General features: G+C 37.8%; 1 protein-coding gene across 1 annotated transcript in view; it reads right to left on the bottom strand.

The window, feature by feature from the left end:
- LOC101743630 (hemicentin-1) overlaps nt 1–16086 on the bottom strand; it is a 267371-nt gene that overhangs the window by 202717 nt on the left and 48568 nt on the right. Inside the window, exon 2 of the mRNA XM_038020266.2 lies at nt 10067–10120. The gene's annotated coding sequence lies outside the window, so the exon portion shown is untranslated. The remainder of the gene's footprint in view (nt 1–10066; nt 10121–16086) is intronic.

Below are 16086 nucleotides of genomic sequence, written 5' to 3'. Positions count from 1 at the left end.
ACGAATCCGAAACCTTTACAATGGAGGCAGACAGTTGGACAGGCGAAAATAGAGAAAATACATGAACATACATACTATGTATGTATTACTTATACATAGGTTCAATAAAACTAATAAAGAACGTGTGTTCAGTGCAACTTATTATAAATTCAATGATTACTTACTAGAGAACGCAAAGTGGGAACGAAATGTTTCTCCAAGCAATTTCATTTTATTATTAGGATTGGATCGTTGTTTTTTTAATATATAAATAAGACAAGCCCGTTAGTTCTTTACAAGGTTTTTTAATCCATGTTTGAACTTACATATTATGTCAAAATACTAAAAAGATATTTTAATGATAATGTAGCAGTAGTTCACCGCACGGTGCTTCGAAAACTTTCAAGTTGTACTCTTATAACAGATATATCCCAATTCACTTAGGTTTTCAGACTAACCCCACATTATAAGATACTTTCAATTTGAATCTATATCTATACTAATATTATAAAGAGGAAAGATTTGTTTGTTTGTTTGTTTCGAATAGGCTCCAAAACTACTGGACCGATTTGAAAAATTCTTTTTCCATTAGAAGCCGACATTGTCCCTGATGAACATAGGCTACTTTTTTTAAATTTTTTTGTTTTTTTTTTGGTTTCGTGTGTGTTTTAATGTTTCCGAAGCGAAGCGAGGGCGGGTCGCTAGTATTTAATAATTATAACGATATGAAATAAAAACTGACTTACACACTGAAATAAAAATTAAAATCTTAATGTTTGTGAATCATAAACATAAAAGCAACTTGGAAGCTCAAACCCTTAGCCACTGAACACCCTTAAAACTCCTAATTCCATACACAATTCGAGAGTTTCAGCCGAAAACCGATTCCGTAACTCCCAAAAAGTCATTTACGATTACCATAACCAGTATGGCGGTGAAAAATGACTCCGCATCAATTCCCATTTCAGTTCGAGATCTTTTTGGCGATACAAAGTTGAGAACTTTCTGAAGGCCTCCCCGCTGTAATGGGGAAAGGGGTCACGTGAACGCCTCATTTGGGGCAGAGCTACTTTGAACTAGTATTGAAATGGATTATTTGCTAACAGATTATGAACGAACCACTATTATAATATGTAGCACTTTTACGACCAGGATAAAAGCAAAGTGAATTTTGGAAACGAATTTTATATGATTGCGTTATTTTAGTGCATGAGCCAACAGTATCTCAGGTTTTAAGTGGTTACGAAGCCCAGAAACAAAGAAAAAAACCCCTTCCCACTTGATTAAGAGCGCTCGAAATTAAATATAAAATAATAAAAAAACCTGTTTAAGTGATATCGCTACAATTTTTATTTTATTTTAAGGGTATTAAAAGGGTATTAAAATTACATTATTTAAAGGTATTAAAGGGTATTTGATGACATTATGTATGGGATATAATTTCAGCCAAATGGCCGCCGCAATTCCGCTGTTGCTGATGTATACTGGTGAACCAATTTTATATGGCATCTTCGTGCAAATGGGGCTCAATTTCACTAAGAGCGCGAGTTATGTTGGCCTTCAGGGCGGTAATTGATTGTGGTTTGTCTGCATAGACTAGAGATTTCACGTAGCCTCACAGAAAGTAGTCGAGCGGTGTTAAATCACACGATCTCGGTGGACAGTTGATATCGCCACTGCGCGATATGACGAAGCCTTCGAATTTCTCATCCAATAGATTTAATGTTTCCTGTGCTGTATGGCAAGCGGCGTCGTCCTGTTGGAACCACATGTTTGTGAGATCAGTACAATCTATCCTAGGCCACAAAAAGTTTGTTACTATCGTCCGGTATCGGTTGCCATTGACAGTGAGCGCAGCTTCTTGCGCATTTTCGAAGAAATAAGGGACGATGATACTGCCATTTAATTGTGTAGCGTTCTATAGGGAAAAATATAGGGACTAAATATTATGTGTTCATGGCAAATTTGACAGCCATCGCTTTACCAAGATGGCCGCTATGAGCTGTCAAAGTGCGAGCGCCCCCATTTAAAAATCCTTGAATGTACTTTTTTATAAAAAATATGTATTACAAGTTTCCTAAGATTTATCAACAACAAAAGGTTATAAGAAATGAGCCAGCCACGCTTTCAAGATTCTCGTCGGATTGACCCGTCAAATTTACTCCGTATTAAATGCACTCATATTATATTGATTTTTATATATTACTACACCAGTGTAAACGTGTTCTAAATAGTATTACGCTGCTAATAGTAACGCCATCTATCGCCGAGTAGTCGAAACGAATGTGAAATGATCTAGTAACATCTAAAACGATCGAGAAATACAACGCCATCTATTGTCAGACAGCGGAAACACACATCGAAAATACTCGGCTTGCGAGAAATGTTCTCGATAATTCTAAGGATGTGGTATCGACTATAAAAGCCCTGCAGATATGGCACGCAGTTAGTTAGTAATCACATAATGCGAAGCGGAAGAAGTGAAGTGAGAATTTTGAAGTGTTGGTAAAGTGTTTTAAGTGTTCTAAGCGATAATACAGTTTTAATTTACATTACGGTAGATTTTTTTATGTATCCCGAACCCCAGCGCGTGACATTAGCGATCACATTCAATTTTCCGTACATTACATTCACAACCCGAAAATCGTAGTCGAAAAAACCATGATGTTTCAAACCGACAGACACACAATCTGTCGGTTTGAAACATCATGTAGGGGATCGGACCGTGCGTCCGTTGTCACTAATTTGTACGAGTATCGGCCAACTGACAGACCTACAAACGGACTGATTGACGCGCCTTCATTAGTGAGTATCGTGTGTATACAAAAGGCCGAAACGTGTTTTGTTCTGGATCTATTGATTTTTTGGGAACTATGTAAATGTACATTTTAGTTTTGGGGCCTTTTTTAATATCTATCTTCTTATTTTTTTATAGCTTACATGGGTAAACGAGTTCATAGCCCACCTGGTTTTAAGTGGTTACTAGAGCCCATAGAAACCAACAACCTAAATGGCGCCACTCCCCTTAAGATATGAGTTCTATTACCTCAGTATAGATACAACGGCTGCCCCACCCTTGAAACCGAAACACATTACTGCTTCAACGCAGAAATAGGCAGGGTGGTGGTACCTACCCGTGTGGACTCACAAGAGGTCCTACCACCAGTAAACTACGTTGTTTTTGCGATTGCGATTTAAAGGTGACGACCATTTGGCGCAGTTTATGTGGAGAGTATTGCCTGACGGATAAGTCACTTAGTTTGCTCATAACATTTAATACGACAATGTCGACGTAAATGCCCCAGGTACCTGCCGTGAAGCAGTAATGCGTTTGGGTTTGAGGGGTGGGGAGCCGTTGTAACTATACTGAGACATTAAAACTCATATCTCAAGGTGGGTGGCGGCATTTACGTTGTCGATGTCTATGGACTCTAGTTACCACTTAAAACCAGTTTAGCTATGAACTCGTCCACCCATTTAAGCAATAAATAAAAAAAACATAGATGGTTTTATCTGTATGCTTAGTTAGGGGATGAAGTTTTATATGGTTAGTCAGTAAATTTGACACCTTAGATTCTTAGACTATATAACGACGCCTATCCTAACGTTATAATCGAAACAAAAGCCTGATTTGCGGCCTTTGGTGATAGATAACAGCCAGTGCGTGTTTACAACGATCTAACACCAATTATACCATTATCTAGAAGTGTACCGTGAAATGTCGAACACATTAAGCTTGCATGCTGAACTGATGAAAAAAGTTCAATCCTGTTAACCTTTCATACATGTTTTATCAAAAGAATTAACAGAGAATTTTTCAAATGGCATTTGTATGCACGTCCAGTTAGTATAGCAACAACAACAAAACAACAAAAAGCAAACAACAAAAGCATATTGATTGCCTTAAGCCGATTAATGGATGCTAGTTTTGCCGTTTGACAATTCAACTCCATCTATACATATAAATAAAATTGGAGTATCTGTTTGTAATATTGAAATAACCGCTTTTTACTACATGCATATGAATATATATATACGGTACATAGACCAAAATAGCATTTTTTACAATTTTTATCTTTCTGTCTGTCTGTCTGTTTGTTCCGGCTAACCTCTGGAACGGCTGGACCGAATTTGACGGGACTTTCACTGACAAGTAGCTGATGATATAAGGAGTAACTTAGGCTACTTTTTTAGACTAGCTTCGCCCCGCGGCGTCCCCTGCGATCCTACAATAACCGACCACAGTAACATCGCGCTACTCAGCTATTCAATAATACAATTTAATGTTTCCGAAGCGAAGCGAGGGCGGGTCACTAGTGTACAATAAATGGCGTATTATTGAATTATTATTTCGGTAGGCAGCGGCTTGGCTCTGCCCCTGGCATTGCTGAAGTCCATGGGCGACGGTAACCACTCAGCATCAGGTGGGCCGTGCGCTCGTCTGTCTACAAGGGCAATAAAAAAAAAAAGATGGAAATAACTTAGTTACCACATATAAATGTACAAAACAACATTTTTCAATATGATGATTTTTATTGCTTTAATTTATTATCTTAGTAAACGAGCTGACGGCACACCAGAGGCTCAGTGGCTACCGTTGTCCATGGACATCATAATGCTGCCCATTTTGAGAAATACAATCGAAGGCCTAATTATACTCTCACCCTTTCCACATTATCTAATAAGCTCAAGATATATTTATTTATATTTACGAACTAGTTTTGTAGTATTTTATTTTTAAAACTGATAAAAAGTTGAAAATGTCACACTATACTAAGAAATTATAGAAATAAAGATTTCACAAGAGAATCTTAAGGCATTAATTTTATCTTAAAACGACACCGTAAAAGTAGAGCCAGTAATATTATTAAATTTTATTTCTTTCAATCTACCCTGGAACTAGCCGACGTTTGTAACCGCAGCTGTTACCATCGATGCTCTGAATCCATTGCTGCTGCTAATATAACTTTGTACTACACTGAAAACACAATGGTCGAATGACTATTTTTTTTTTTTTTATTGCTTAGATGAGTGGACGAGCTCACAGCCCACCTGGTGTTAAGTGGTTACTGGAGCCCATAGACATCTACAACGTAAATGCGCCACCCACCTTGAGATATAAGTTCTAAGGTCTCAGTATAGTTACAACGGCTGCCCCACCCTTCAAACCGAAACGCATTACTGCTTCACGGCAGAAATAGGCGGGGCGGTGGTACCTACCCGTGCGGACTCACAAGAGGTCCTACCACCAGTAATTACGCAAATTATAATTTTGCTGGTTTCATTTTTATTACACGATGTTATTCCTTCACCGTGGAAATCAATCGTGAACATTTGTTGAGTACGTATTTCATTAGAAAAATTCGTACCCGCCTGCGGGATTTGAACACCGGTGCATCGCTTCAACACGAATGCACCGGACGTCTTATCCGTTAGGCCACGACGACTTCAAACTTCTTCAAACTTCGACTATTCTTGTACACCATTTGAAACACCTTTAGTCAATTCTTTCATGCTGTATTCCGAGTCTATTGCCAATCAAATTAGTCCACTATTATAACTTGTAATCATTTATAGTCCAAATGATCTGAAGATCAGAAAAATCCAAATGAATCACGAACGTCTGTAGGAAAACAATTTCATATTTTCGCTTGACAATCTCAACACCCCTTACTCAATCTGGAGGGTCCCCAAAAATGACTCTCATTATTCAAACCCCCCAGTCAGGAGCGGGATAAATGTGATTTTTTTTCTCAGATTCTTGCACCCCTCGCGAAACACCTGAACTCGTCAGGATCCGTCGAGTTGATTGCAGTTCTGCTTGGGAAGTTAAGTGCAATATTTTCTTTTTGATTGAGGATATACTGCCAACGGCTTCGCTTGAAGGATTTATTTTTGTAAAGCCGACGATGTTTGATGTAGATTTAGTGTTTTAATGGGTTTGCCAAAATGTATTTTTTAAAAAAAAATCGAGAATCTAATCCGTCTGATGCTAAATAATTACTGATGCTCAGGGATATCATGAGTACCAGGGATATATGTGCGCAGATGGTTATCTATTTAATTTTGGGAACCGTGTGAGAATTTTATTCCAAAATAATTCTTAAAGTTACTTGACAGATTTATAACTTTAAAAAAAGAATGTATCGTAACATAAAAACACAAGAAGAATAAAGTCTTCGATGCAGAATGTGATTATTCTAAAGGTTAATTACAAACTTTTTCAAAACTAGAACCCTTGATATTGTAAATTCATATTTAAGTAGTTATAGCACTACACAATCTAATTATCAAACAAGCACAAAATAATAATGTTAAATTGAAACTAAAAGAAAATTTATAGTTCAATAAATCAAACCCAAATGGCAGTTGTAATCGTCTTTTAACTTGATTTCTGTAATACAAAAGGAGAAACATAAGTTGTTCTTATTAGATAAAACTAGTCAGGACACGAACTCTGTTTTTAGTTGGTCGAAAACGAATTTAGAATCTTCAGAGTAATACCTGAAAATAGTATTTTATTAAGGGTTTTTCATTAAGAGCGCTCAAAATAAATAAAAAATTTATAAACCTGAAAAGTGATATTGCCATAAATCTTATTTTATTTTAAAGGGTATGTAATGAATGATTGAATTTCAATCTGTTAAATGACAATTGACAGTTGTTTAAATAATTTTTCGGTTAATGGACGTTGTGAAATGTGTGATAAAGAATTATTGAAGAAAGGGCATTAAATGTTGTTTAATCACACGTCAATTGTCATATGACAGATTGAAATTCAATCATTCATTACAGGTATTTGATAATATTATGCATGGAATGTAATTTCAGTCAAATGGCCACCGCGACACCGCTGTAGGTGGTGTATCCTAATGGACCAATTTTGTATGACATTTTCGCATTAATGGGGTTCAATTTCACGAAGAGCGCGAGTTATGGTTGTGATTTCACACAGCCTAGTCGAGCGGTGCGTAGTCACACGATCTCGGTGGCCTATTGATGTCGCCACTACGAGAGCTGACGACGCCTTCGAATTTATCATCCAATAAATTTAATGTTTCCTGCGCTGTATAGCAACTAGCGCCGTTCTGTTGGAACCACATGTTTGTGAGATCCATACCATCTAGCCTAGGCCACAAAAAGTTTGTTATCATCGTCCGATACTGGTCACCATTGACAGTGAGCACGGCTCTTGGCGCATCTTCGAAGAAATAACGGCCGATGATACCGCCGGATAAGCGTGTAGCGTTCCATCGTAAAATATCACGACTAAATATGTGTTCATGCCAAATTTGACAGCTATTTCTTTACCAGCCGCTGTGAGCTGTCAAAGTTCGAAGTATTGAAAAACCCCATACTAATTTCAAAGGAGTTGAACGATAGATTTTTTGATTAAAAAAAATCACTAAATTTAAATTTTGAAACAGACGAATTTAAACGACTATCGGCTGGTAAGTAAGATGGGAACTAAAGGAAATAATACCACCCAAGGAAAGCATTGAGACATCACAACCCATGTATTCCCGAGGGGGTACTTGGCTATGCACGTCTCTATCTCAAGTCATACACTCCATTACGACGCTGCGTACATAGTATCTTTAAACTTCGCATAATAGGACAAAAAAACTAACCGAATTGAAAATTTTTTTAGTAATTTTTACTCTCTAATTTGAAAATACTCTAAAAACAGACCGATAAGATCAAATGAATGATGAAATGAATGATAGATGAAAGTACCATTAAGACTATGAAACAAAGGTACTTCTAAACGTTTACCCTGAATATTTTCAAGAAATACATTAAGATTATGTCACAGAATAAAGACAAAAAAATCCTAATAATATACTTTCAGAAGCATGAATACATAAAACTGTAAACATTTACCAAGACACGGAATAAATAATTCAGTGCAAAAGAGTACAAGCCGGTGATGTATCTAACATGATTCCTTAAGCATTACTACCATTACCGAATGTTCAATCTTAAACCGATTCCCGAGCCCCTAAAATTCTTATAAGAGCTCTAATCTAATAAAAACCTGACGGTATGCATAGAGAATTCACGAAATAAGTCGATAAGCTCGGCCCGATCCAATCACGAGGCTCTAAGAATCGTAGTGTCGAGATTACACCAGGCTGGGCCTACATCGAGTTATGGGACAAAATTCACGATCAGGAATTACTTTGGGGCTACGGGATTGGCGATCTAGATGGATGAAATAATAGGACCCGAATTTAAAAAAGATTTTTCGCTTAATTTTGATATATAAAAGTACTTGCTAGTAGTAATCTATTTCTAGTTTTGAGAAAGGCCTGTGGAAGAAAGAAATTATAACAGACATAGTTTGGCAGAATTTCGACGAACTGCTCGTAAGAGGGCATGACACAGCAAAAGACAAAAGAAGTCTGGTTTGATAATTACAGATTTACGAGATTCACAGATGAAAGAGACATGAAACATAAGATAATAAAAAGAGATAACATTACCAAATAGGAGCTCGCTTTTCTATTTTCGTTCCAGAATTGAATTTTATCAAAAGCTCTTATTTGTACCCACGCCCGATTTGCCATTACATCACTCTCCTCGATTTCCGTAAATCTTATTTGTTATTTCGTCTATTTATAAACAGGCAGCTAATTTTACAATCTGTTCATCAGCTGATTTCCGTATTTTGTTTAGTAGTTCTTAACAACAACAAGGGTTCTCAATGTATTTTTAGGAAATATAAGTATATATTTTTAAATTCTCTTATAACAAAAAAGTATTAATGTATCTATGTACATTTTACATAAAACAAATTTAATATAAATCTTGGGGGTCCGCTGTTATTATGGAATTTCGGTCATTGTGGACACTGCCTATTAAAAAGACATGTAGATGAATTCACTAATAATCTACTAAGAACTGTAACACATTGATTTTGTTTACTTTTAATCTAATATTGGACTGTGCTCTTGGTATTTGCATTTAACTATCCAGCTTCCATAATTCACAGAGTATTGAAGCCCATTACAAAAAACTGTCACGCGTCTTGAAACATGTTAAAAACACATTACTGGCATATGTAGACATACCGGTGGGACCATGTGATTCGATTTCCCATCGACTTCAACCGCCAAAACTCTAAGAAATTGAGGGAGGAATAGAGGAAGTTTTTTCGGATAATGGGAGAACTGTAATTATGTAACGGTGGTACGATTTTGTGGCTTTTATGCACACCTTTAACAATTATTAGCAGGAAAAACTACAATATAAGCACGTCTGGCCAATAAAAATATGATTTTATAATGATTTGGACATATTTTTAAAATGAGTTGAGGTATTTGAGAATTCTTATAATATTAATTAAGTGTGGTCTCATGAATCAACAAGTGACTCGCTGACTTAGTGGCCCTGACTTAAGCCCGTGGAAGGAAGCACGTGAACGCTTCGTTTAACCTTCGATTTCAAAATGGGAAACCGTTAGAGGAAAAGTCACGGGTTCGCGTAAGCTCCCGCTAAATAATTGCATTTTGAACTTTGTCGAAAAACATACTTTAATAATCAATTAATCGATTTTTGGAACTAAGTTCCTTATGGGACGATGCGGAGGGGTACCCTAACCGGGAAAAAACGTCCGTAACGTAAGATTTTTATTAGTAATGCAGACAGTGTACGACTTAACTTTTTAATAACGTACAAAAAAGAACAAATTTTTTTATCATTCATTGACCACGATTTCAGAGCGTTCTTTTCCGCAATACACTAACTCTTATGCAAACAACCGTGAATGAAGTGTACCACAATAAGTTCGCACGTTACCGAATGACCATGGGTTGTTGCGAAACCTCCAGTTTTATTTTCTTTATACCTCGAATAAAACTTAAGACTAATATTTTTATAATAAGGAACTTCGTTCCTATCCGGTGTCCCACGACATCACACATCATTTTTTGTTTTGAACGACTATGATCACTAACTATGTATTTGACGGATTGTAGGCTTTTCCGGTTTCAAAAGATATAAAATAGATTTTATAAAAAGTAATGATTAATGTAAAGAGTAGCCATTCTATAATAACACGCTATGGTTCTAATTTAAAACTTACTATAGTTGGTTTCACTCGATCCATCAACACCACAACGTGAACTTCATCACCGACCTGTAAAGAAAACATCTCGTTACAACAAGACAATTAAAACTTCGACTTTATGAATCAAAGTGTCACGTATAGGCGTAGTTAAATTTTTATTTTTTTATTGCTTAGATGGTTGGACGAGCTCATAGCCTACCTGGTGTTAAGCGGTTACTGGAGCCCATAGGCATCTACAACGTAAAAGCCACCACCCACCTTGAGATATGAGTTCTAAGGTCTCAGTATAGTTACAGCAGCTGCCCCACCCCTCAAACTCAAACGCATTACTGCTTCACGGCAGAAATAGGCAGGGCGGTGGTACCTACCCGCGCAGACTCACACGAGGTCCTACCACCAGCAGTAATTACACATATTATAATTTTGTGGGTTTGATTTTTATTACACGATGTTATTCCTTCGCCGTGGAAGTCAATTGTGAACATTTTGTTAATTACGTATTTCATTTGGAAAATCGGTACCCCGCCTGCGGGATTCGAACACCGTTTGCATCGCTCAACACGAATGCACTGGACGTCTTATCCCTTAGGCCACGACGACCACCGTTTCTAATACAAACTCATTAAAACTAAAAATCTTGGTATGAATGTTAGTGATTATAATATATCATCAGTTAAACGTAGAGATATATACGAGACACGAAAAAAATACACTATGATCCAGTAAACCCATTTTTTCCCAAATACACTGACTCCAAGAATGGAATCTGGAACCCGCCGTCAAGGTCACAGCCGACGAGGAGATAAAAGAGACTATAAAATTATACGTGGCCTAAAGGATAAGACGCCCGTATACGACCGATATACCGGGATGTAAATCCCGTGAGAAGCTACCGTACTCTCTCAGGGAATGTGTGCGTAACACGTATTCTCCGCGAGTTTCACAATGGAGGACGCGTGTTAAAAACGAAACTCGCAAAAAAATATAAACTTATCAACTACGTGATTCTGGTCGTGCGTGGCCACGGAGAGCACCGGCTTAGCTAAATTCTATTTCCAAGCAGTCACACTAATAGAAGGCCAACAGGTATCTATGTTTTTTTTATTGCCCTTTTTTTTATTGCCTTTGTAAGCAGCCGAGCATACGGCCCACCTGATGGTAAGTGGTTACCGTCGCCCATGGACTTCAGCAATGCCAAGGGCAGAGCCAAGCCGCTGCCTACCGCTTAATACTCTCCACAAGCCTCGTTTGAAGAAGGACATGTCATAGCGTTCGGGAAACACCGTGGAGGGGAGCTCATTCTATAGCCGGATGGTACGTGGCAAAAAAGATCTCTGGAAACGCACTGTGGATGACCGCAGTGGCTCCAGGTAAAGGCCCTTATAGACAGACGAGCATACGACCCACCTAATGACGAGTGGTTACCGTCGCCCATGGATTTCGGAAATGCCAGGGGCAGAGTCAAGCCGCTGTATGTACTAGCGATCCGCCCTTGCTTCGCTTCGGAAACTGTAACTTATTATTGATTCATTATTGAATTTTCTTTTATACATATCTGGTCCTGACAGTAACAAACAAATATCTAATCGTTCCTTTTCTTATATTCATGGTTCACGGTTTTGGGCGATAATGGCCTCCAAATAAAAGGTATTAGATATATCCTGTCACGGGCTTGTTTGTGGGACTATTTAAGATAAACATACCCATTTTATATTATATACATGTAACTCCAACGGTTTTGCGGCGCACGGCAAAATAGCTCGCAGGTAGCAGATTTTTCTCCTTCTTATTTGACACTTATCGTTATATTTTGGATTTTATCACACTCCTCCTTTTTTTTTATTGCTTAGATGTGTGGACGAGCTCACAGCCCACCTGGTGTTAAGTGGTTACTGGAGCCCATAGACATCTACAACGTAAATGCGCCACACACCTGGAGATATAGTTTTAAGGTCTCAGTGTAGTCACAACGGCTGCCCCACCCTTCAAACCGAAACGCGTTACTGCTTTACGACAGAAATAGGCGACCCTCGCGTCATTTTCCTCATTACTGAGGGTCATGACTCCCCCGCTGAATCAGTTTCTCCCGTACGATTTCCCTCCATCTGCTGCGATCCTTAGCTTCATGAAGGGCATTGTGGAAGTTGATGTTTAGAGAAGATCCGTAGATTAGTAGAGAGTATTTGGTCCGACCAACTCTGCGTTCTCTGGGACGATTGTCATCTACCTTTCCTGTCACCATTAGCTGTTCTAGATTGTAGCCCTCTTTACGAGCAATATGACCGAATAATTCCAGCACCCTGCGAAGGCATATGGCACATTTATCACACTATATCTTTATAAATTATACACTATGTGTTATTCTAATGTCTTCTTCTTAATTATTTTCTAAAAATTCTTTATTGTTGTAAACTTTCATCAAAATCCATTCATTAGTTTTTGCCTGAAAGACTAACAAACATACATCCATACATTCTTACAAACTTTCACGTTTATAATATCTGTAGGATATATTATACATATATCAGAAAGACCGTGAGCAAATACACATGTATATTATAGCATAGACAAGTACATGAAAACCTTGAGACATGATTCAAATTCAAATTCAAAATCATTTATTTCAACTTAGATGTCAGTATGACACACTTGTTGAATGTCAAAATACAAATAACAATGTTAACTCTACCACCGGTTCCAAAAAAAGCCACAGTCCTGAGAAGAACCGGCGAAACAAACTCAGCGGGCTTGCTTTTTTTTTGTTTTTTCTCAAATAATTTTTTTTTTTTAAATAAATAAAAATAATAATGAAAAAATAATAATAATAATGTAAAAAGTTCTAAGAGAGTTCTAAGTCTCAATTGTATAGCATAATTTATGTAGCACAGTATAGTGGGTGTGTGTTTTCCAAGTTTGCATTTCGTCGTTGAGGAAGCTCCGTGTCTATATCCTCGGTATTCTGTATTCGGCAACCGAGAAACGAAATTCTTCGACCGTTAAAAAGTATGAGTTTCCGCGGCTTTTGCTTCCTCATTAATTATTTATACGTACGATCTCTTGTTCGCGTTGTATCGCGAAGAATAAATAGCGGAGTATACCGTAACTTACTTGTTTTGTTTTTGAATCGAGATAAACTTGGGGAACGTGTTTGTTAATGTTGAATCGAATGAGATGATTTTAATTGAGTTAAACTGTAGACAAGCTTTTGGTTCACCTGATGGTAAGAGGTCGTCTTAGAGCCGAAAGGTGTGAAGTAGAAGCAATCGGCGTCAACTAATTAATATATTTAAAATAAAATAAAATGATACTGTCTAAACTAATTAGTTTTACAATATTTGCTATGTGTATGTGCATTACTATAATTCTCATGTTGTATTTGTTATTTTAGCTGTTCTACACACACTCATCGCTTTTAATTATTATTTTCATAATCCTCTCGCAGGTGTGCTGGAAGAGATTCCTTAAAGAAATAAGCAGTGCCTTTGTACATAGTTTTCCTATTACTCTGTAGTATGTCTTCTTTTTTGTGTGTACATAAATAAAATAAAATAAAAAAATAAACTATTAGTAAAGCCGAGAACCAATAGTTTACTTGCAATGAAACTAGTTTCGTTTCATCAAACATGGAGTCAAATTTGTTAGAAAGGGACAGAGCAGATCTGAAGGATAAAATCAGGAATGAGGTTATTCGACAGAGAACTAAAGTCATCGACTCGATCGATCTATGAGGAGAGCCGAAGACCGGAGTCAGTGGTGTGGATTGGGAGAGGCCTATGACCAGCAGCGGTGGTGGTGGTGGTGGTAAAGCATTAGGTAGAGAGACTCCGCACAGAAAATAGGGAAATCCCAAGAGACTTGCTTCATATGATGACTCGTGATGATAATTTGAAGTTGTCTTGGACTAAAGAATAAGACGTCCGGTGCATTCGTGTTGAAGCGACGCACCGGTGTTTGAATCCCGCAGGCGGGTACCAATTTTTCTAATGAAATACGTACTCAACAAATGTTCACGATTGAATTCCACGGTGAAGGAATAACATCGTGTAATAAAAATGAAGCCCGCAAAATTATAATTTGCGTAATTACTGAAGGTAGGACCACTTGTGAGTCCGCGCGGGTAGGTACCACCACCCCGCCTATTTCTGCCGTGAAGCAGTAATGCGTTTCGGTTTGAAGAGTGGAGCAGCCGTTGTAACTATACTGAGGCCTTAGAACTTATATCTCAAGGTGCGTGGCGGCATTTACGTTGTGGATGTCTATGGGCTCCAGTAACCACTTAATACCAGGCTGTGAGCTCGTCCACCCAGCCAAGCAATAAAAAAAAGATCATGATAAAAGAAAGAAAGAGAAAGATTTTTCATATTTCCAGAGACCCTTGGTTTCATTGACCCCGAATGTTGCATCCACAGCAATCCTAAATAACTGACGCCATATCGAATATTGAAAGCCTTCTTAGAAAAGTATGTTACGATTTTAGATAAAGTAATGTAACCTTATTAAGATATGAATAGTGGTGAGGTGTAGATAATGCAAAGCGGTAAGGTGTAAGGTCAAATGGTTTAATCATGTTTTATCATCGTGTAATAAATTGTAGAATGTTTGTTTATGGCCAATAATTTATTTTTAATGTATTTTAACACTTAGTACTTTGTGTCTGTTAAATTTTATGTAAGTTTTTATTTTATTTTTGTTTTTTTTATTGCTTAGATGGACGGACGAGCTCATGGCCCACTTGGCGTTAAATGGCTATCAGAGCCCATAGACATCTACAACGTAAATGCCGCCACCCACCTCGAGACATTAGTTCTGAGGTTTTAAAGTATAACAGCTGCCCAACACTTCAAACCAAAACGCATTACTGCTTCCCGATACTTCGGTTTGAAGGGTGGGGCGCCCGTTGTACTGTTAAAAGTGAGATCTTTGAACTTATATTTCAATGTTTCAATGAGATATAAGTTCTAAGGTCTCAGTATAGTTATAACGGCTACCCCACCCTTCGAACCGAAACGCATTACTGCTTCACGGCGGAAATAGGCGGGGTGGTGGTACATAAACGTGCGGACTCCCAAGAGGTCCTACCACCAGTGATTGCGAACATCAGGTGGGTCGTGAGCTTGTCCATCCAACTAAGCAATAAATAAAAAGATTCCAGTAAAGGTTTATATCACATTAGCCGCTCAGAACAAGTCGTAAATTACGTCAAACAGTCATAGATAAATTATAGTTATTTTTTGTAGTATTTATTTATTAATATTGACGGGCAGACGATCGGGCCACCTGGTGTTACGAACGGAAGTAACAAAGAGCAAAACATTAATCACTGTTAACCTTGAATAATGAAGACGAATTCCAAATTATTATCTTCGTACTACTCTAAGCCAAATTCCATACACACAGCTCACTGAGTTTCTAGCCGGATCTTCGGAGTGTGTTGCGATTCCGACCCGGAGGTAGATTCTGCTTAGCACTGCTCTTGCTAGGGCTAGTGTTAGTAAGCTCTCTCAAGTTGGGCCCGTGAGCTCACCTACCAGTCCGAGCGTGACCGGATTACTCCCTTAGGCTGCTAGCTATTGGGTAGGAAATTGGATAGGCAGATGGTACCAGTCACACGACTGCTTTTTCATGATTTTGGATGGAAAATCACTATTTCTGCCATAGGATAACCATTGCTTTGATCCCATTGAAACTTTAGCTCATAAAACATATTAGTAAAACAAGACTGTGACATTCATCATTTTGAAACACATGGCCACTGGTAACCAGGTAAGCTGTGAAATGGTTTTCAAGTTATCTTCGGAAATAATTATCATACCAAAAAAAAAAACCAAAGAACGACAGTGAAAGATTTTTTCTTCATAGCTTGAGAGAATAGAGACCAAACGTCAGAAGTTTTCTGCTGCCTTGGATGGGTAGAAAATGAGACATGAAACATATCTCTGAGTAAGTAGGATGTAGGAGGAGTAGGATGGTGATACCTACTGAGCGGATGAACATTAACGAAATACTACCAGTAAAATTGGGTAAAAGTTACTTAA

This window comes from Bombyx mori, chromosome 25 (genome assembly GCF_030269925.1).
Source record: "Bombyx mori chromosome 25, ASM3026992v2".
Lineage (NCBI taxonomy): Eukaryota > Metazoa > Arthropoda > Insecta > Lepidoptera > Bombycidae > Bombyx > Bombyx mori.
Note: the sequence above shows the minus strand (reverse complement) of the source record. Positions and strands in the feature narration are given on the sequence as shown.